General features: G+C 37.3%; 1 long non-coding RNA gene across 3 annotated transcripts in view; it reads right to left on the bottom strand.

The window, feature by feature from the left end:
* LOC122211173 overlaps positions 1–22,672 on the bottom strand; it is a 239,316-nt gene that overhangs the window by 97,566 nt on the left and 119,078 nt on the right. For all 3 annotated transcript variants that reach the window (XR_006198539.1, XR_006198540.1, XR_006198538.1), the window contains exon 2: positions 7,932–8,082. This is a non-coding gene — a long non-coding RNA (uncharacterized LOC122211173). The remainder of the gene's footprint in view (positions 1–7,931; positions 8,083–22,672) is intronic.

Genomic DNA, 22,672 nt, shown 5'->3' on the forward strand with positions numbered 1-22,672 from the left:
TTTGACCAAAGCCTTGACTAAAATGAGAGACCAAGCCATGAGGACATGTGATGGGAAGAGCAATTAAAAGAAAAATTCCCCTAAAACGAGTGCATGTTTGGCCGGTTGCAGGTAGAACAAGAGCAGTGTTGGAGTAAGCAAGAGGAAAGTATGAGGAAAAGAGATTGGAGACATAGCCCTTGTAAGCCTAGTATGGACTTTAAATGTTATCCTAAGTGTAAGGGAAAGCCACTAGAGTAGGAAGGTATTAATTCGCTCTCTTAGCAGGAAAAAGGTTTCACATAAGGATAAGAAGGTAAGATTTGGCCTGAAGATAAGAGAATGAGTTGGAGTTGTCTCATGGCTAGAGTGTCCATGTAGAAGGAATCTGCAAGGTTGGACGGCATGATCAGAAATAAAATTGTTAGACTACCTAATCCTTGCTCCTGGAAAATCTCACAAACCAGCAGCATCAGCATTACCAGAGATGTTGTTAGCAGCGTAGAGTCTCTGGCTTTTCTCCAGATCCACTAAATTATAATTTGCATTTTAAATAAGATTAGGTAAATTATAAGCATGAAAAGGGATGGTGCATAAGAGGGAATAAATAATAAGTGGTCTGGTGTTGCAAGATTCCAGGGATTAGGCAAGAATGGGAATAGAGGCCCAAGGGGCTGGATAGTTAGGTTGGACCCAAGGGGGAGGGCTTTAAGTACCATGATTAAGAGTCTGGAACATTCTGACAAGTGAAAACATTTCCAGATCACCACAACATAATAACTGCCTCACAATGACTGGGTACAACCATCTGTGAAATTCAATACTTAAAAAAAAAATTAGAAAAATTCTTGTATTATTTCAAATAAAATCAAGTGGATTAAAAATATGGATAGAAACGTGTTGTTTTTCTTTAAACAGGGCCACATTAATGTCTAATTCAGATAAAAATTGTTATCTGGTTAAATACGGTTATTCACCCCATGTTAGTTTATATCCATCCCTCAGAAGCCCTGAAATATGCTGAACAAAATGAGAAACAAAATAGCCTTTGTAGATGTACATCAGTGAGTTGTTTATTCTTTTCCTTTCTCATGTTCCAGAGGGCAGGTTAAATTGCAAATGTGTTCTTTCTAGGAATGTAAATGTGATCAATTACAGGGCTTTTCCCCTCTCTGTTTTGGTACACAGGCTGTTCCACTTTCTCTTGCTTCTTCCTAAACATGATAAATAGGAATATTCAGAATTCACCACAACTGGAGAAGGGGTCAAAATAACAGAGAAATTGACAAATCCAAAAAAAATGACTTGAATGTTAATTTTACTGGAATAATGTTTTACAAGATGTTTTTTAGTTTTCATTGCTTCTTTTAATATTTTTCCTTCATTGTTATTTCAGCAAGCTTGAGCTTTAAGAAGCATCAGGATGGACAGATAGGCATAGTAGATGCCCAAGGGCCTGAGAGCTGCCCAGAGGGAAAGTATGAAATGAAGGGCACCGTAAAAACAGGGAGCTTCAGCCAGGCCTCGTAGACTTCAGAGATAGATGACATCAAGAACTTGGCAGAAATTCAGTGTGCAGGGACAGAAGTTCACTAAGGGAACAGAGTCGAAGGCGGAGAGGTAATTGGGAGCCGGATCAGGAAAGGCCTTACATACGTGATGAAGAGGCTGTGTTTACCTTGACCCCTGAGCCATATGTATCTCTTCTTCTACCCCCTCCATCCAAGTCATGATCAATCCTCATCGACAATAGCTTCCTAAATGACTATATCACTTTCATCTTTGCCCTATCCTAAGGCCCCCAATTTAATCCATTCTTCACAGGGTAGATAGAGGGTAAATCTTGTCACTCTCCTGCTAACAGTCCTTCACAGACTTCCCAGTGCACTACAAATGAAGTCTGAATTCCTTAGTACTTGGTCCAAAAATCTACACACTGGGGCTACCACTCTCCTTCTTGCTTATACAGTGGCCTCTGATTCCTCCAATGTGTCAAATTGTTTCCTATTTCAGAGCATTTGCATCAAAAATTCTCTCTGCTGACATGTCATCCTCTATTCCATCCCAAGATTTCTAGCTCCCCTCTGTCAACATAACATCTCCCCAAGAGAGACCTTTCTTGATTGTTCCATTTAAAGTAGCCATGTTCCATTTAAAGAAGCCACAGTCTAAATTTTCTATAATATCACCTTATTTGTTTCCTTCATGTGTTAACCCAATTCACACTCTTTATCTGTTTACCTGCTTGTTATCTTTCTCCCCGTGTTAGTTTTCTGTTGCTGCAGAACAAACTTAGCAACTACAAACAACACACAGTTGTTATCTCACAGTTTCTGTGAGTTAGTAGTCCAGGCAGGCTTAGCTCCATCCTCTGCTAGGCTGCAATTAAGCATGTCAGCCAGGACTGGGGTTACATCTGGAGGCTTGATTCGGTTTCACTTCTAAGTTCACTTATGCTGTTGGCAGAATTCATTTCCTTGTGACTGTAAGACTGAATGAAAGTCGCAACTTCTTGCTGTCGCCTAGAGATGATTCCTTGCCATGTGAGCCTCCTAACATGGCCCCTTCCATCTTCAAATTCAGCAAGGGAGGAAGTCTCTAAAATAAGTCTGCTAGCAATATGGAGTTTTTCATAACATGATCACAGCATAACCATCCTATCACCTTTTCATATTCCATTGGCTAGAAGCAAGTCACAGGTCCTACTTACACTCAAGTGGAGGTAATTATAAAAGGATGTGAACACCAGGAGGTGGGAATAATGGGTGCCATCTTCAAGTCTGTCTTCCATAGTCTGTCCTTTGGCCCCCAATGATTTATATCCATTCCACATGCAAAATACATTCATCTCCCTACCAAGGTTCCTATTATAGCATCCTATCATGGCATCCTAACATAATGTCAGTTCAAAGGCCAACATCTCCTCATCTAAATCAGGTCCAAGTGAGGATGACAATCCTAGGTATAATTCATGAAGTGCAGCTTCTGAGACACTATTTCTGTCCACCTATGGATCTGTGAAACTAAAAGGCAAGTTACTCCAATACTGCCTCCAACTGCCTCCAATACTGTCTCCAATACTCTCCAGTTAGAATCTTTATTCTGTGAATGTGGAGATTAAGCCAATCTTATTCTCTGCTGTATCTTCGAATGAGCTCTATACCTAACTCACTATAGATGTTTAATAAATACTGCTTAATAATGAATATATAATAGAAATCTCAGCAAGCACACAGATCCTGGTCCTGAGGTTTGATAAGAACCCAGACCCAGAGAATGAAGCTTGAATCTGAGAGTAAATTAGAACTAGAACTAGAGAGAGGGAGAGAGGAAGAGAGAAAGACAGACAGATAACAGGACTGGAATACATGATCAGAACAAGACCAGTAACAAAGTGGATGCCACTGAACCAGGTTCTTATGTTATTTCATTAATCCATTTAATAAGCATTTATATGGCTCTACTACAATGCTAAAAATGGTGGTATCAGAGATACGATAGAAAACAAGATACAGTCCCTGCCTTGAAATAATTTACCGTCTAGTGGGAGAGACTCGATACAAAATGATAAATGTTGAAATAAATAAACAGAAAGTTAATGAAATACATGGGAAGAATAACTACTTTTTCATGGAGGGATATCAGAGAATCATCTGAGGGGTAAATGACCTCTAAATGTAGTCTTGAAGGTTACATAAGAGTTACGTAACAGCTAACTCAACAATTGCTCCCTGGATTATGCAGGAAAGGGGGAAAAAATGATGTCCCAGGAAGAAAAGAAGAATGCATGTTAAAATCCCAGCAGTGAAAGAGAGTGTGGCACATTCAGGAAACTAAAAGAAGGGCTCTATAGTAAAATGAGGAAAAGTATCAAAAGGTAAGGCTAGGCATTTGATAAAAGGGGACCAGATCATGACATGAAATTTGTACTTTATTTTGACCACAGTGGAGAGACATTATAGTGTTTCAAATAAGAAGATTAAAAAAATCCAACTTATGCTTTAGAAAGCACTCTGAGTTCAGTGTAGATAACCAACTGGAATGGGAAAGACATAAAGACAGCGACTAGCTCGGAGAAAGCTGTTGCTGGAATGTAAGTATGACATGAAGGAGGCTGGAATGGTAGAGTCAAAAAACACAGAGGAAACAGGTGAGCCACACTGGGGGAGTAGATGGATAGAAGAAGTTAGCAATCATTTGCATGCTGAGGAGGGGAGTGAAACAGTAAGGATATGAGGATGAGTTCTAGGTACCTGTCTTTGAAAAGTGGGTAGAGAGTGATACCATTTGCTGAGGTAGCCAATAAAGCAAGAGAAGAGGTTGGGTGCTGGATAGGATGGGGCTAAGTCAAGCTGGAATATTTTAGTTTTGAGTTGTCTCTGGGAATTCCAAGTGGAGAGGACTGGAAGGCAGTTGGATATACCTGGCTCTAGAGCTCAAGAGAAAGACCTCATCCAAGCTTTCTGACATCCTTCTTCCTATCTCTCCAGGTGAGGGAAAAGATTAGCCACAAAGTCTAGGTACTAAGGAATGACTGTAATGGAAAAATGAGACATGCACGCTGCCTGTTACGTAATTCAGAGGGACTTAGAGACAAGAAATCCAGCAAATAGTTTCCTAAATATTTCTCCACATTATAGTAGGTAGCTCATCAGTTTAAGACTTCTACTCAAACATGGAAAATTGTGTTTATCTCTGCTCTCAATGGAAATAATATTAAAATATAAATACTGTTTTTAAAAAAAAAGTATAAATCTTAATGACAAAGAGAAAATGAGCAGGAATGAAAGTGAAAAAATGTCAACAAACGTTAACATGCAGAAAGGAAATAGTGGGGTGGCAGCTAACCTAGTGGGTAAAAGGAAATTGAAACCTAGGCCTTTACAGCTGGAGCCAATACTAAAAAGCAGGTTTTCCCCTACAGATTACTGGAGATTTGGAACTTGAGACACTAGGCATATTGACTGGCCATAGTGAGGGATGGAGCTGGAAATTAGTTGAAAAAAATCTGTATATGGAATAATCAGACATCCTTCTTCCTATTCCCTCAACCTCGTCCTGCACAGCCAAGTTAATGGCTCTTTGTAACTTTTCCAGAAAACCAGATGTTTAGTCTCTGAGAAACTGATCCTTAGGGACTCTGGAATGGAGGGACCAAGAACAATAGAATATGATAGTGCTGAAGTGAAAAAGGAGGATGAAGTGAAAACATACATTTCCAAATAGTAATTTCTTATAAACTTTCCAGCATTATTTCATTTTGAAGTAACACAGAGGTAATAATTCAATAAAAATTTAAATTTGCCTAATAAGAGACTACCAAATCATTCAGGAATCCTTCCTCTGGTAATGTTTTGTTTTACTTTTATTTATTTATTTGCTTATTTTTGAGAGAGAGAGAGAGAGAGAGAGAGAGAGACCAAGCACATGAGTATGAGCAGGGGAGGGCTGAGAGAGAAGGGGAGAGAGAATCCCAAGCAGGCTCCATGCCCACTGCAAGCCTGGAAGGGCTCAATCTCACTACCATGAGATCATGTCCTGAGCTGAAACCAAGAGTCAGATGCTTAACCGAATGAGCCACCCAGGTGCCCCAAGGTAATGTTTTACTTATTTATTTTTTTATGAAGGAAGAAATAGGCAAAACTATTCAGATCTTGAGACACCAACACACCTTAGGACAATGTTCTTCACTTTGCTTGTGATGTAAGGGAAAGAAAACAGGACATCAACTTTGGAATCAACATCTCTACAACGTGGTCTCCTGCCTGATTCTTCTAGGACTAGGAGTATCGGAAATAACAAAAATATCAGCAGAGACTTGAGTCCCTGGAAAATTTGAATGGATCTTCTCAAGTTCCTCATCCCTCCAGTAGAGGATTCTTCCAGTGAAAGGATGTGGGCAGTTCCTTAAATCTGAAGATGTTGGAAGATTAGTACAGAAGAAGAACCCAATCCTGCTCTTCCATAAGGGCTCCAATTATCTGCCCTCAGCTGTTAGAGTCCCTGCTGCATCACCTCTCCTGGGTTCCCTCCTGTAAGACATGGGGAGTGCTCCTGCATTGCCTAGTGATTCCAAAGCCTGCCATACCCCTATTTTCCCAACACTAACTGAGAGACTTGAAGTATGAGAAACACCTCTTTGTCTTTACCCTACTAGCTGGAATCTCTGGGTGGAACCTACTAACCTATCCAAATCCAATTGTTTCACCCCATTGTTTCTCCTCTCCTAACCCAAATCAGCAACACTGCAACAGTGAAATTCTTCTCTAGTATCATGAGACAGAGTTGAACATCTGCTGCTGGTTCTGTGACCCTGAACTATTCAACCACTATTCTTATACCTTCCTGCTCGACTTCAGAGACTTGAAAGAAAACCCTCATTTTTCATAATGGAGAATTCTAACTCCTGTCCTTGGATGAAGTCTTCTTTTCTTTTTGTTTAAATGCTTTTTTTTTGTTTGTCTTCTTTTTAATCACTTCCCAATTGTTTCTTCATCTCTCCACTTAGATTTTTCTATGGTCCCATTGTTTTCCTTTACCTCAACTGATCCTAGTGACAGTTCATTTTAGCTTCTTCCTTCTTCCTAATCACATGCTTCTGAAATTATATGTTCATGAAAACACACACACACACACACACACACACACACACGCAGAAGTGCTCATTCCCGGATGGCAGTTTCACTGTTACCATAGAGACATATCAGTTTCCTATCAAGTGAGGGAGATGAATCATGACTCATGAATATTTATTTCATTTTATATTTGATTATTCCATTTTTAACATCTGCAGCAAAAATGGATATTTTGTTTTCAATATCTTTTCAGTTCAACTTTTTTCTTTTAAAGATAGCACTTTATTCCCACTCAAAAAAAAAAATGCAGTGAAACTGTCTAATGCTATTTGGGCCATTATCATATGAGTTAGTTTCTAAATAAGTTGATAAAGGTTTAATGTGTATAAATTTTGATGTACCACAGAGTATTGTTTTACATTGTATATTTGTTAACCAATATGCTCACCTGCAGAATTATACAGTATTATTAAGGGCTCTTCTAATTAATCACAAGTGTGTGTGCCTGTTGCTTACATAATGTAATTCCTGTGACTTATGTTGATGAAGAATCTTAGAAAATATCACTAAATCAGAGTATCTGAGTAACATTCACCCAGTCTTGAGGGGATTCAGTTTATACATTCCTTTGCATTTCTGGATCATTTTTCAGTTTTCCAAGCACTTTCACATATGTGACAGGATATGAGCATTCAACCTGATTTATTATAGAAACGACTGTTTTGCTCATCTTTCTTTTCTTCCATGCACTTACTTCTCCACACTTCCTAAGAGTGTTTGAAGTTTGAGATTTCCTTGACTTCAAAGAAACGAGACTAGTTTTTTGTTTGATACTAATTCTAAGTCTGAGTTTAATGGACCATCAAAGTCTTTATGAAAGCAAATGAAAATAGGGGGTGTTGGTCAGGAGCAGGATTCATGTGATAAAATAGAGAGTCTAGTGAAGGAATTAGAGAGGAGGAACAGGTTACTTTGATGATCAGATGGGACTCTGGGAACCTGAGGAGAAAGAAATGCCTTGGCTCAAGGAAAAACAGTGAATGGACTCAGCTAAGGACCACAGTAAAGGTACTATTGAAGTGTAGACAGATTTATCAACAACTGACCATCAGGAAGGATAACTTTATAAGATACTTAGAACATCTCCAAACCCATATCCCAGAACATCCATAAACCCAAAGAGGGGTCCCTAGGACAAGTGGAAGAATGGTAGTGTGGAAATCCGTGGTCAGTACTTTGAGGGCTAACCTCAATAAGCTGCAGTCTTGTGTGCTGGGATGGATGTCCTAGGTTTGAAACACTGTGTTGATTATTTATTATCTCACCAAGCTTCACAAGAGTACAGTTAACTGGGTTGTGCAGGACTTTGATACCCACCTTTCTATAGATGAAGATAAAGTCACATGACAACATGGTTAGGAGCACAGACTTGGAGGTCAAGGAGATTTAGATTCTGAGTCTGACTTTTCCTCAGGAGCTGTGTGTCGAACACATCACATCTTATTTCTATAAGCCTCTCTTTCCCCATCTGAAATAAAATGAATAAATAGGAAAAGCAACTTTATAGGGTTTTTGGCATGATTAAGTGAGCCCATGAAAGTAAAGGTAACCCCGAGGCTGGATCACAATATGACCCAGTAAGTATGAACTATTACTACCATTAGGTAAAACACAAAGAGATCAAGTCATTTGCCCAAGGTACGATAGCTGGGTGATAACAGCATCAAGGATCCTTCCATTAACCCCTATTGTTTTTCAGCCATCAACAGAATATCTGGAAACCGGAAGCATCTCCTGGGAGCTGGAAGTTTCTCCTGGAAACTGGAAGCATCACTGGGGAGCATCCCCTAGGCTCCACCAACCTAACTGATGATAACTAGAGGGGACACTGGATTTCTTTCTTTTCTCACTCAGTCCCAATCAAGCAAGCAGACTTCTCAGTCATTTCTCCTGCTTCTAATCTGTCTTTCATCCGATAGATAGAGTAATGCCTACAAGAACTATAATTTCTTACCCTGGAAGTCAAGGCCCTTTGCTATCTGCCCATAAACATGTTCATCAGAAATTTAGTTAATAATGATGTCACCAGTGCAACAGGACTCCACTAGTCTCTGTACCTTGAGTTCTGCAGATTCATTTCTGCCTCCATGCCTTTACCTACATCATCTTCTCATGGCTAGGGTCATGTGTCTTTGTTTGCCTGAGACAGTCCCATTTTTTCCTGTTGTCCCCATGTAATTATTAATAGCACCCCTTAAACTCTTAAGAATGTCCTGCATTGGAAAATACATTACATATTCTCTCTATTATGGCCTCTTCAACATGAAAGCCCCTATTTGCTGTTCTCCTTCAACTGGATTCTGCCACTTCTGTATAAGTGAACTCAACTCTACTTCTGCATGGACTTCTCCTGACTATTCTTTATATAATTTTTTCACACTTAAATTTACTTATTGAAGATACATATTGGCTTGAATAACTGAAAAATCTAGGGAGTATAATTTTTTTTCAGGCATAGCCTAATCAACAGTTCCCAATAACTTTGCCAGAAGTTGGTCTTTGTCTCTTGGTTTTGCACTACTCTGAGTTGGCATCATTTGTGGGTCTCATGTGCTTGTCAACCAGTTAAAGTTTTGTCAAAAATAGAATGCATCTGTTTTTCAATAGTTCAAACAAAAGTCCTAGTCCTTTTGGATCACTTATTTTTCTTGAATAAATCATTATTATGTGATTTTTTTTTAATTGGCCAGGTTTGACATATATACCTAGCCCTGGAGAAAGGGGATTAAGGCGACACCTTCAGAAACACATAGACTCAGAACAAAGAAGAATTTGGTCCCCTAGAATAAAGTTTAGATGTTTATATCAAAATATAAAAACAGTAGAGAATTCTGGATTGCTGGTAGCAATGAAAACTTCATCATAATTTTTGGACCTGCTGGGACTCCAAAGCAAATAGATAGCAATATCAAAAACCCTTGGATGAGATAGTTACAAGAAAACCTAGTGACGAGATATCCCTTGTTGAAATACAAGTAGATGGAGACAAGCCATCAAAAGCCATAAGTCTAGCATATTAGTCTTGTACGAGGAACTCAAGGATAAACACAAGGATGTCTGAATGATGTGAGAACCGGAGAACCATAAAATAACCAATAGCTTTGGAATGCAACAAAGCATAATTTGAGAACAAAAGAAACTGAAAAGCTTTTCCCATTCTAGTAATGGCTTAGTGCAAGCAAAGTCTGAAGAAACTGATATAGTATAGCATATGTGAACCAGGCTTTCTTTTGTGGTAGGTCTAGTGGAGAAACTGCTAGGGGTAAAATCAGAAGTATAGGGGAGTCACAGTCTCATATAGCTTAATCTCAGAAATACTGCCCCAATACTTTTTCTATATTCTATTCATTGGAAGTAAGTCATTACTCCAGCTTCAAGGGATGGGGATTACAGAAGAGTGTGAATACTTAGACGTGGGTACCATGTCTGGGAGCCATTTTATTAACTGTTAACTACAGAATTCATTCTAAAATGTGACCAGAAAGATTTCATAAATGAACTCAGCATCATGTATGTCTTGTAACATGGATAGGTGTTCATCAGGCAGACTAATATTCAAAGGGCAATCTAGACAGAGACTACAGATAGCATAGGCAGAGATAAAACTCTTGAAAACATCTCTTCCCTTCTGGAAAAACCAGAACTACAGAGTAGAGAAACCAAGGAGTTTCTGAAATATGAGGCTGGAGATGTAGGGTGGTGTCAAACTATAGAAGGCCTGATGTATCACATTCTAAGTCTTATGCTTGGATGCAGTGAATTGCCAGTAGTTTCATGAAATTGATTAGCATCGTCAAGTGTATTTTCAGGATGGCCAACTTAACTCATTTTTCTAGCTTTGCTGCTTCCTTTTCCTATTTGCAAGAACATTTCCAAGAACATGGCCATACTGGAAGCACGTTTGGGTCAGGTTTGGGTCACACCTCCCCTCCAAGTTTGACATATTCCATGTTAAACCAGTCTGTTGTAAAAAAAGACAGATTCCCTAATTATAATGGCAAGGTCAAATGTGTTTACCTTTCATCAATAAGGAACTATTTCAGACTCAAATCATGAAATGACAACTAGTATCCATTGCATGATTCTTATATGATTCTTCAGAGTAAAATAATACTTGTAAAATATCATTTGCTATAAATAAAGATATTTCTACAATGATTTTTCAAAGGAACAGAAAATAAATCAGAGGAAAAGATTTTTTAGGACCACCGGCTATCTGAGAACAACAGATTGAGAATCCATGATATGTGCCATGTGCTTGGCACAATTGTGAAAGATAGAAACTCTCAATAGCAATTTACAGAGGAATCTCACTCGTAACATTCGCTTTATGTCAAGAATCTAAGCCTATGATAATACAGTTTAATATCTGACATTAATATTTTCTTCCCCAATACTCCCATAGCATTGTGCTTGTGACGGTGTTAAAACACTTATTACAGTCTACCTTATTAGAGTTGTTAATTAATATGCCTGCCTCTCCCACTAGATAATGAGCATTGGAGTAAAGAGATCTTATCTTATTTGACTTTGTATTTCTGTCTAAGCTCTATGCTTAATACAGAGAAGGCTCTCAGTGAATGGTGAGAACTTAGAGTGAATTTAAATAGAGACTCTTAAAATATAGATTATAAGAAGGTAATCCAAGGAGAATTGCTCTTGTTACCAATATGCTACCACATAATGAAACATTAGTTTTCAAACTTCAGTCAGCCAAACCACCTAAGAGAACAGAAGTAAAAATACTCAGTGATTATACATTTTGATGGTGAGGAAATTATCTTCAACAAATTCATTAATTATTCACTAACTTTATGTATTGATAAACTTAAATGCCCTATATCTGGCAGTGATGGAGCATCTATCCTTATATTAAAAATATAAGAATCAGGGGCACCCGGATGGCTCAGTTGGTGAAGCGTCCAACTCTTGAGGTTATGATCTCAAGGCTCGTGGGATCGAGCCCTGCATCAGGCTCTGCGCTGACGTCACGGAGTCTCCTTGGGATTCTCTCTCTCCCTTCTCTCTCTACCCCTTCCCTGCTCTCCTCTCTGTCTCTCTCAAAATAAATAAATAAACTTTAAAATTAAAAAAAAAGAATATAAGAATCACATTTCTGACTACAAATGAGTATTAATTAACACCTATTATTTGCTGAACACTATGCTACGTAATTATGATAAATTCTGATACCAACTACGCAGAGTTAGGCCTAACTTTATAGGTTGAGGGGACAGTCTTACACAATACTACCTTTGCTTCAGACACTAGCACAAGTTCAGAGCTCCCCAGATGGCAACAGAGATCCTCAGAGGTCTGACCAGATGGTTACAAATTCAGGTGTTTCCACTACACTCTCAGGTTCACTAATCTGCTAGAATAACTCATTGAACTGAGGAGAGCACTATGTTTAAAATTACAGTTTCACTGCAGTGAAAGGATAAAAACCAGAATCAGCCAAAGGGAGAGAAGCACAGGGAAAAGTCTGAATCCTAAATGCAAAGCTTCCATTGTCTTCTCTCCTTAGAGTCAGTACACATCACCCTCCAGGCACATCATTGTATGATAACACCAAAAGCACTATACTGTACAATAGAAAAAACAGAGAAGAAAAAACAGAGAAGGTGGTATTATTCTATACATAAGAAAATCCAAGTTTGGAGAATTTAGACAACTTTTCCAAGGCCATGTAGCTAATGAGTGGCAAAGCTGGGATTTGAAGTGATGTCTTCCTTTTTCCACCTCCTCTCACAAAATTGGCCTTATCTTCAACTGATTGTGCCTCAAGTTCAATATTTATTAATAACATTGTAACAATTTTCCAGTTCCTATATTACAGTGACATGATCATATTTTCAAGGGAAAAAAGTATTTTATATGCAAGATATATAGCATGCTCAGTAATTATCTTCAAAGTCAGAGGAGGCAAAGAAATGTTAAAGACAGAAGAAGACTTGGGTTCTAATTCTTGCCAGTTTCTAAATCTGTGACTTTAGTTAAAGCACTTATAATCTCTGGGCATCTGTTTATATCTATGAATGTTCTCCTATATCCCAAGATTATTATGAAATTCACATAATAGTCATTTTTAAAGCAGTGGTCACTTTTTTCTAATCCTTTATGTTCATTTATTTTTCTGTGACACTTAACACCTTGTAATATTTCATATGATTCAACAATATATGTTCAATAATTAAACCAGACTGCAAACTCTACAAATGGCAGAGAAGCAGTTTTTCAATGATATATCCCAAATTTATTGATTAGGTTATGGTGAGTAATAGAAACCCAAGTTTCTGAACACTTAAGGACACAGTAGAAACACTGCATAGACAGAACTTTCAGATCAATCATCCCACTAGGGAAAACTAGAAATACTAGAAAGAAAGAAAAAGAACTTTTAATAAATGCATTGTCATAAGGAAGATAAGAAAATACCAAAAAAAAATACTGGACCAAGAATCAAAAGACAAGTAAGATCAAAGATGTCACAGATTTTAGGCTCTGTACCCTCAAGGGCATCAGCTGATTGTAGAAGGTGCTGCAGAGTGGCAGGGAAACTGTGGACTACTTTTAACAAACTTGCGGTGCTACAGGCCAAGAATCACCAGGAGGGAGCAGGGAGAAGGCTGCTGGATCTCTGTAGCTTTGGACTGGATCCTCTGAGGCTACCCTTAGACCGTGGGTAAACTGCGAATAGACAGGTTCTTATAGGAATTGCAGCTCTCTGAATCCTGTCAATCCTGGAGATTTTTAAAGTAGAACGGGGATAGTTAGTGTCCCTGAGGCACTTAGTAAATGCAAACATAAATACTCTCTGGATGAAGATAACATTTACAAACAATTTTGCAAATACAATATTTATTATATAATCAAACATAACCAAATACCCAAGGGAACAAAATTGCATGAATGAAAATCAGCGGAAACAGGCAGTAGAAAGAGAAGAACAAAGACTACAACTATTGGATTCTCAGGAATAGAGGTAGAAAAAAAAAAAAAGAAGGTAGAGAATAGAAAGGGGAGGGCAGAGAGAAAAACAGTAATATAGCCTAAAATACATGTAACCGGAGTCCCAGAAAGAAAGGAGGGGGAAAAAAAGTGAAAAACAGTAGTACGTACTTGAAATAGAACATTCAAAAAAGTTCCTATAAATCCCAAGATCAAAGAAGTCCTATAAATCCCAAGCAGAATGAATGAAAAGAAATCTCCACTTAATTACATAAAAGTATAAATGCTGAAAATATAAGTTAAAAGATCTTAAAAGTAGCTAGGGTTGGGGAAAGAGGGTGATAAAGATATTACCCTCAAAGGAATAATAGTGAAACTTTCAATAAAAACAATAGAATCCAGAAGGCAATTGAATGATATTTATAAGTGAAAATGGCCAAAAATGCCTTCTCAACCTAGAAATCTATATCCATCAAAAATATTCTTCAGAATGAAAGTGAAATAAAGGCATATGAAGAAAAAACTGAGAAAATATTTCTCTAGTAAACCTGTATCAATAGAAATGTATTATACTAATGATGAAATGTTACAAACTTCCTGAGATCAAGAATATACAAAAATGCCTGATCTGACCACCTCCAACAAAGATTAGAAATGAAGGAAATACATCAATACTATTTGTCAATCATATGATTAAATGCAAACAAAATCCAAAAGATTCTATAAAATTATTAAAATTAATAAGCAAAGATACCAAGATTTCTAGATACAAGGTCAACAATATCAATTACATTCCTATATACCAGTAAAAAATAGTTAGAAAATAAACTTTTTTAAAAGAACCATTACCAATAGCATCAAAATTATCAAATACCTAGAAATCTAACAAAAATTTCAAAAGATGGGGCACCCGAGTGGCTCAGTAATTTAAGCATCCTACTTTGGCTCAGGTCATGATCTCGCGGTTCATGAGTTCCAGTCCCACGTCGGGCTCTGTGACAGCTCAGAACCTGGAGCCTGCTTCAGATACTGGGTCTCCCTCTTTCTCTGTCCATCCCTCACTTGTGTGCATGCTCTCTCTCTCTCTCTCTCTCTCTCTCAAAAATAAAAAAAAAAATAAACATTTAAAAAATGCAAAAGACTTCTATATAGAAGATTCTAAAATAATAATGGGATATTTAGGGATCCTTTAATTTTAAAGAAGGCCTAAATATATCAAACAATATACTATGTTTGTGAATTTTAAAACTCACAAAGATGTCAAATACCCCCAAATGTGTCAATAGATTTCATGAAATTCCAATCAGAATCTCAGTGTGTGTGCGTGTGCATAAAATAAGAACTATCATGACAATCTTAGAAAGAAGAACAAGGAGAGAAGATTTGTCTTACCAAATATCAGAAATTTTATTATAATCCTTTAATAAGATAATGTAATATGAGAATAAGAACAGACCAATAAGATCTGTTTGATCTGACCCCCCTATCTCAAACTGACCCCCCTATCTCAAACTGACCCCCCTATCTCAGGACATTTGGTTTACAATAAAGGTGATACTTCAGAGCAGTGGAAAAAATCTTTTCACTGTATGATGCTAGGACAAGGGGCTATCAGTACCCAATATAAATGAAACTTTACATCTACCTCACACTGATAACAATTTTTTTTTTAAAAATCAATTCCAGGTAGGTTGTAGGTTTATATATGAAAGAAAGAACAATAAAATTTATAGAAGGTAATATAGGAGAATGTCTTCATAATTTTGGGTAAGAAAACGCTTCTTAACCAGAATATAAAAGCATAGCCAGAAAGAGAAGGATGAATAATTTGGACTACATCAAGAGACACTACTAAAAAAGTAAAAAGACAAACTACTGAGTAGAAGAAAATTATTTCAGTACATACGTAACTTATAAAGGTTTGTATTAGAATATATGAAAAAACCTACACATTAATAAGAAAAAAAAGAGAACTCAATTTAAATATTAACCATCATTAATTACTTATTAACCATCAAAAATTAGCTCAACATTTTTAAAAGAGGATATCCAAATGGTCAGTCCAAATGGTCAGTAAGCATATGATAATGCCTTTAATATCATTAGTCACAGAGAAATACAAGTTAAAACCACAGAGAGATAATATGCTATACATGCACCAGAATGGCTAAAATTGAAAAATTGAAATACTAAGTATAGATCAAGATGGGGAACTTTAGAAAAACTCTCACATTGGTGGGATTATAAATTTGTACAAACACTTTGAAAAACAGTTCAGAATTTTCTTCTGCTAAGGGTCAAGTTACACATATCCCATGATTCAATAATTCCAGTCCTAAGTATACACCCAACAAAAATGACAACACATAAGCATCAGGAGATAGGCTCTGAGAATATTTATAGCAGCATTGTTTGTGATAGTCAAAAAGCTGCAAACAATTCAAACATCCATAAACATTAGAATGGATAAACAATGCTATACACATACAAAAAACTTACAACAATGCATATAAACTGCAAAAACACACACAACATGGATGAATCTCACATATGATTGAAAAAAGATGCAGACACAAACTCTAACTACTGTAGTAATCCATTTACATAAGTTTAAAACAAACAGGCAAAGCTAAAGTATGGATGAGAAGATTATAAAGAGCTGCTTGGAAAACAATTGTTATTAAAGTCAGGATAGTACACGCTTTGGAGAGAAGGGAGAGACTAGTGATCACAGGGGTACAACATGTGTTTCTGTGTCTTGGCATTGTTCTTTCCTTGCTTTGGCAATAGTTAGATGATGTTTTGTGATAAATCTTTGATCCATACTTTTTTTAATGTTTTTATTAATTTTTGAGAGAGACAGAGCACAAGCGGGGGAGGGGCAGAGAGAGAGGGAGACAAAGAATCAGAAGCAGGATCCAGGCTCTGAGCTGTCAGCACAGAGCCCCATGCAGAGCTCGAACTCATGAAGGGTGAGATCATGTCTTGAGCTGAAGTCAGATGCATAACCGACTGAGCCAGCCAGGTGCCCCAGATCCATACATTTTTTATTTTTCCCTTTTCTATATCTATAATTTCCCCATAAAGGAAGGTTTATAAAAATATGAAGAGAAGGGATACTTGCCAACTTCACAGTGGTAACTCCCTCTTTTAAGGGGGCGGGGCAAATAGCACAAGCAAGGGTGTATGAAGAAGATTCAAGTATATCTGTAACATTTTATTTCTTAAGAGGCATCTGAAGAAATAATGTCAAAATGTGAGCAGGTCAAGTCTCTTAAGTCTAGTAGATATGGTTCTCTGACCATTTATGTAGGTTTGAAATACTGGAAAATATTTGTTTTTAAAAGAATTTCACTACTTTTCACTCCATTTTGTCAACTGCAAAAGGGCAATTTTAGACCCATCTAACGGATCAGTTCAATGCATAGTGAGTTTGAAATAAATAATTACTCATTAACTGGTTTGTGATTTATTGCAATTGTTTTCCAATTGAGAAGACAAAATATTCTTTTTTTAATTTTTTTAACATTTATTTATTTTTGAGAGACAGAGAGAGGCAGAGGATGAGCAGGGGAAGGGGGAGAGAGAGAGAGATACAGAATCTGAAGCAGGCTCCAGGCTCTGAGCTGTTTGTAGCACAGAGCCCCGACGCGGCGCTAGAACTCACCAACTGTGAGACCACGACCTGAGCTGAAGTCGGAAGCTCAACCGACTGAGCCACCCAGGCACCCCGAGAAGACAAAATATTCTTAATTAGCCCTGTATCTATCCAACACTAGTGGCCTTACTTCTCCTCCCAAATAGGATCCACCCAAGCTGGCCTTGGCACTTTGTTGTTTTCTCTGTCCAAGTTGTTTCTCCTTAGGTTTTTGCAGGGCTGAGGATTTTTTTTTTTTTTAACGTTTATTTATTTTTGAGACAGAGAGAGACAGAGCGTGAACAGGGGAGGGGCAGAGAGAGAGGGAGACACAGAATCTGAATCAGGCTCCAGGCTCTGAGCTGTCAGCACAGAGCCTGATGCGGGGCTTGAACTCACGGATGGTGAGATCATGACCTGAGCTGAAGTCCGCCGCTTAACCGACCAAGCCACCCAGGCGCCCCAGGGCTGGGGATCTTTGATCAATCAGGTTTGAGTTTAAAGCTTCTTCTTTACAGCGACTTTTCTTTCTTTCTTTCTTTCTTTCTTTCTTTCTTTCTTTCTTTCTTTTTTTAGTGTGGTAGCCATCATTCTCTGATTGAATAGTCAATCATTATCATATCCCCTTTTTACTTTCTTTGGACATTAGTCACTGAAGTTAAATTTCTATTATTTTTTCACTGGTTTATTCCCTTATTCCCTTCATTAATCCACAAAGCCTAAGAGGTAGAATATTTGTTCATATCATTCACCATTGTGAGTGGCACGTAGAGTAACGCCTAACAAATAGTAGCATTAAATAAATAACTAGTTGGGGCGCCTGGGTGGCGCAGTCAGTTAAGCGTCTGACTTCAGCCAGGTCACGATCTCGCGGTCTGTGAGTTCGAGCCCCGCGTCAGGCTCTGGGCTGATGGCTCGGAGCCTGGAGCCTGTTTCCGATTCTGTGTCTCCCTCTCTCTCTGCCCCTCCCCCGTTCATGCTCTGTCTCTCTCTGTCCCAAAAATAAATAAAAAACGTTGAAAAAAAAATTAAAAAAAAAAAATAAATAAAATAAAATAAAATAAATAAATAAATAACTAGTTGTTGGATAAATGACTTGATTAAGGTAATCAGAATTTTGTTTATGCATATCATTTTATTGTCTATTTATCTACAGTTGATCCTTGAACAACATGGAGGTTAGGGGTGCCAACCCTCTGCAAAGTCAAAACTCCACGCATACTTTTGACTCCCTCAAAACTTAACTACTATGTTGACCAGAAGCCTTACTGATGTCAAATGACATCAAATAGTCAATGAACACATATTTTGTATGTTATATGTAATATATACTATAATCTTATAATCAAGTAAGTTAGAGAAAGAAAATGTTATTAAGAAAAGTCACAAGGAAGAGGGGTGCCTGGTGGCTCAGCCAGTTGAGCTTCCAATTTCGGTTTAGGTCATGATCACACAGCTCATGAGTTTGAGCCCCACGTCAGACTCTGTGCTGACTGCTCAGAGCCTGGAGCCTGCTTTGAATTCTGTGTCTCCCTCTTTCTCTGCCCTTCCCCTGCTCATGCTCTGTCTCTCTCTCAAAAATAAATAAACATTAAAAAAAATCACAAAGAAGAGAAAATACATTTATAATACCATACTATATTTATTTTTAAAAATCCACATATATTGGGGTGCCTAGGTGGCTCAGTCAATAAGCATGCAACTTCAGCTCAGGTCATGATCTCACGGTTTGTGAGTTTGAGCCCTGCATCAGGCTCTGTGCTGACAGCTCAGAGCCTGGATCCTGCTTCAGATTCTGTGTCTCCCTCTCTCTCTGCTCCTCCCCGCTTACACTCTGTGTCTCTCTCAAAAATAAATAAACATTAAAAAAAAATTTTTTTTAAATCCACATATAAGTGGACCCATGTAGTTCAAGCCTGTGTTGTTCAAGAGTCAACTGTATCTATCTATCTATCTATCTATCTATCTATCTATCATCCAACCATTCATCCATCCATCCATCCATCCATCCACATACAGACATACATACATATAATTGAGGAATTAAAGATGAACTTGGGAAATTTGGGAAATTTCTCAGGATAAATGAAATTTACTAACACAGTGCATGCTGCAAACTACTGTCATTTTATATTAACTACAAGCTAAAATTACATTGACTCACATTTCAGATAAGGTTTAAGAGAAACTTTTAAATGCTTTTTAGACTCAGGAAAGAAACAGTTAAAAATAGTACCATTTGGTACCTAGCTAATACATTCTTTGTACTCAAAAAGATAATGCCATCTATTGGGCAGAAAACATGAATAGACACTTCTCTAAAGAAGACATCCGGATGGCCAACAGGCACATGAAAAGATGTTCAACGTCGCTCCTTATCAGGGAAATACAAATCAAAACCACACTCAGATATCACCTCACGCCAGTCAGAGTGGCCAAAATGAACAAATCAGGAGACTATAGATGCTGGAGAGGATGTGAAGAAACGGGAACCCTCTTGCACTGTTGGTGGGAATGCAAATTGGTGCAGCCGCTCTGGAAAGCAGTGTGGAGGTTCCTCAAAAAATTAAAAATAGACCTACCCTATGACCCAGCAATAGCACTGCTAGGAATTTACCCAAGGGATACAGGAGTACTGGTGCATAGGGGCACTTGTACCCCAATGTTTATAGCAGCACTCTCAACAATAGCCAAATTATGGAAAGAGCCTAAATGTCCATCAACTGATGAATGGATAAAGAAATTGTGGTTTATATACACAATGGAATACTACGTGGCAATGAGAAAGAATGAAATATGGCCTTTTGTAGCAACGTGGATGGAAATGGAGAGTGTGATGCTAAGTGAAATAAGCCATACAGAGAAAGACAGATACCATATGTTTTCACTCTTATGTGGATCCTGAGAAACTTAACAGAAACCCATGGGGGAGGGGAAGAAAAAAAAAAAAAAAAAAGAGGTTAGAGTGGGAGAGAGCCAAAGCATAAGAGACTGTTAAAAACTGAGAACAAACTGAGGGTTGATGGGGGGTGGGAGGGAGGGGAGGGTGGGTGATGGGTATTGAGGAGGGCACCTTTTGGGATGAGCACTGGGTGTTGTATGGAAACCAATTTGACAATAAACTTCATATATTGAAAAAAAAAAAAAAAAGATAATGCCATCTATTAAAACCAGATTACAAAACATTGCAGAGGAAAACAGAACTTTAGATGGTCAAAGAAAGAAAACACATTTCCTACTGGAGTAAAGTCCTTACAAGTTATTTAAAAAAAAGTGTTATTGGTGGAAATTTTGAGAAAAAAAATCTATTTTACAAAACATCCACCAAGATTGATCATGAAGCAAAAATTTGTTTTGTAATAGTTGTAAATTCTGCATGCTAAAATTGTAGAATTTAGAATAACTCAATAACAAATCTGACTTTATTTTCTTAGACTATTGTAAGAAAATTACCTCAGTGATGAAGAGTTCATTTGTAAGAATCAGAAAGTTTCTAGGAAGGGAATGCCATTTTACATATTACAAAGCCTATATTTCATCTCTAAGATGACCAGAAAATTGCTGTTTTAAAATAAGGAAGCTACCTAGGCCATTACAGTATCTAACTGAACCAATAATAGTGATAAAATTAGTAAATTAATTGTTGGTTGATAGGCTAAGTTAAATTCAAAATAGCAATTAGCAATAACCAGGAAACATTTGTCTTGCTTAAATCACATATTTTTAAATATAATGAAGAAATCACTAAGTAAAAAAAGCTATAAAATTATAAACATAAAATTCACATAAAATTAATGTATATATAAATGTAAAAACACTATAAAGGGTGTATATAAAATCTTAGCATGGTGCCATAAAATACAAAAAAATAGATGTTTAAAGGGAAAAAAAATTACAAGGAAGATATATAACTGAGATAGTAAACCACAAGGATATCTTGAAAAAAATAAACATTTTATAAAATGACGAATAATTATCTTTTTAAAATTTTGTGGTCATTTTTTAAAGAATCGCTTTCTAGAGGCAGAAATACATGCTTTCCTTTTTCTTTTTGTTTTTCTTTGTGAACCTACAGTTCCTATTGTTAGATTTTTTTTTAAGTTACTTCTTTCAGGGGGTGAAAGCAGGGACCCCTCTGTTATTATTTAAGGAGGTCCTTTCGTATTTGGAGGAAGAAACTAGTTGTTTTCAACTAACAACTGTGATATCAGTTAATATAATGTGATAATAACCAATGTGCCCCAATTGTTTTCATTCAAATTAAAAGCTTGTGCAAAAGTGATTAGCTGACTAATTGTATTTGGTTACAAGTCAGGCCTCATTTTATTCATTTTATTTATTCACTGCATATAGTGGACCCACTTAGGTGCTGAGTGATAAGAATAATAAAATAAATAAGACAAGGTCCCTCCTTTCAAAGGAACCAAAATCTACTGGTAGAGTTTGACTTATGAGTAGATAATTATCATACAATGCAGAAAAATGAAAACTAGTAGAAATACCTTCAAAACAAAATGAAACAAAAAAGTTCCTTGGATTTCACTTAATTTTCCGATTACTGTCATGTGTCTTTGGACATTTCCCTATCCCAAAATCTCCTAAATGTTGTCTAAACTTTCTGCCAATTCTTCACCTCCCACTTGGTCCAGAACTCTAATTGCAGCTACCTCTTGCACCCATGTGACTCACATGTCTCCAATCCAATGGGCTTGGTTTCAGCTCTCATCTCACCGCCCTTCAGCAGTATTTCATACCTGGACTTACTCACAGACTTTAATCATTGTTTCCCCAGGTTTTTCTGGCTTTACCCTGTAGATCATTTCTTCTAACTCCTCTGTATTCTCATTCTCTGTCCTTTCTGTAAACGCCTTCTCCTCTCCAATCATTATATGTGGGTGTTCCTCGGGACTTTCCCTTAGCCTGGCTTCCTTTAAACTCCACTCTCTTCCTGAGTGATCTCATCCACTACCATGGCATCAATAGCATTAATATTCTAACCACTTTCAAATTTGTATCAACAGCCCAGACCTCAGTTCTGAGAGTTAGATACATTTGTGCAACTTACTTCTAAACACCTCAAAGTTTCTTCCATGGGATATCCATAACTGAAATCACAATGTTTCCTCCAGGAAAATTGTGTCTCCTTCCTTATTTTCTCTTCATAACATTGCACAACATCCATCCAGTTGCTAATGAAAGACACCTGATAGCCACCCTTATTGCTCTCCCTACACTCCCAACAACTCATATCAAGTCCATCACCAAGTTCTATCTGTTCCAGAATCAAAATATCTACTAAGGTAATTTATTTTTCTGCATCACCACTGCCACCACTTTAGTCCAAGCATCCATGATTTCTTTCTTGGACTTCATTAATAACTTTAAACTTATCTCCATACCACAAACTCTTCAATAAATTCCTCTCACTGCATTCAGGGTAATCATTTTTAAAACAGTTCTACCTATATTA

This window comes from Panthera leo, chromosome F2 (genome assembly GCF_018350215.1).
Source record: "Panthera leo isolate Ple1 chromosome F2, P.leo_Ple1_pat1.1, whole genome shotgun sequence".
Taxonomy (NCBI): domain Eukaryota; kingdom Metazoa; phylum Chordata; class Mammalia; order Carnivora; family Felidae; genus Panthera; species Panthera leo.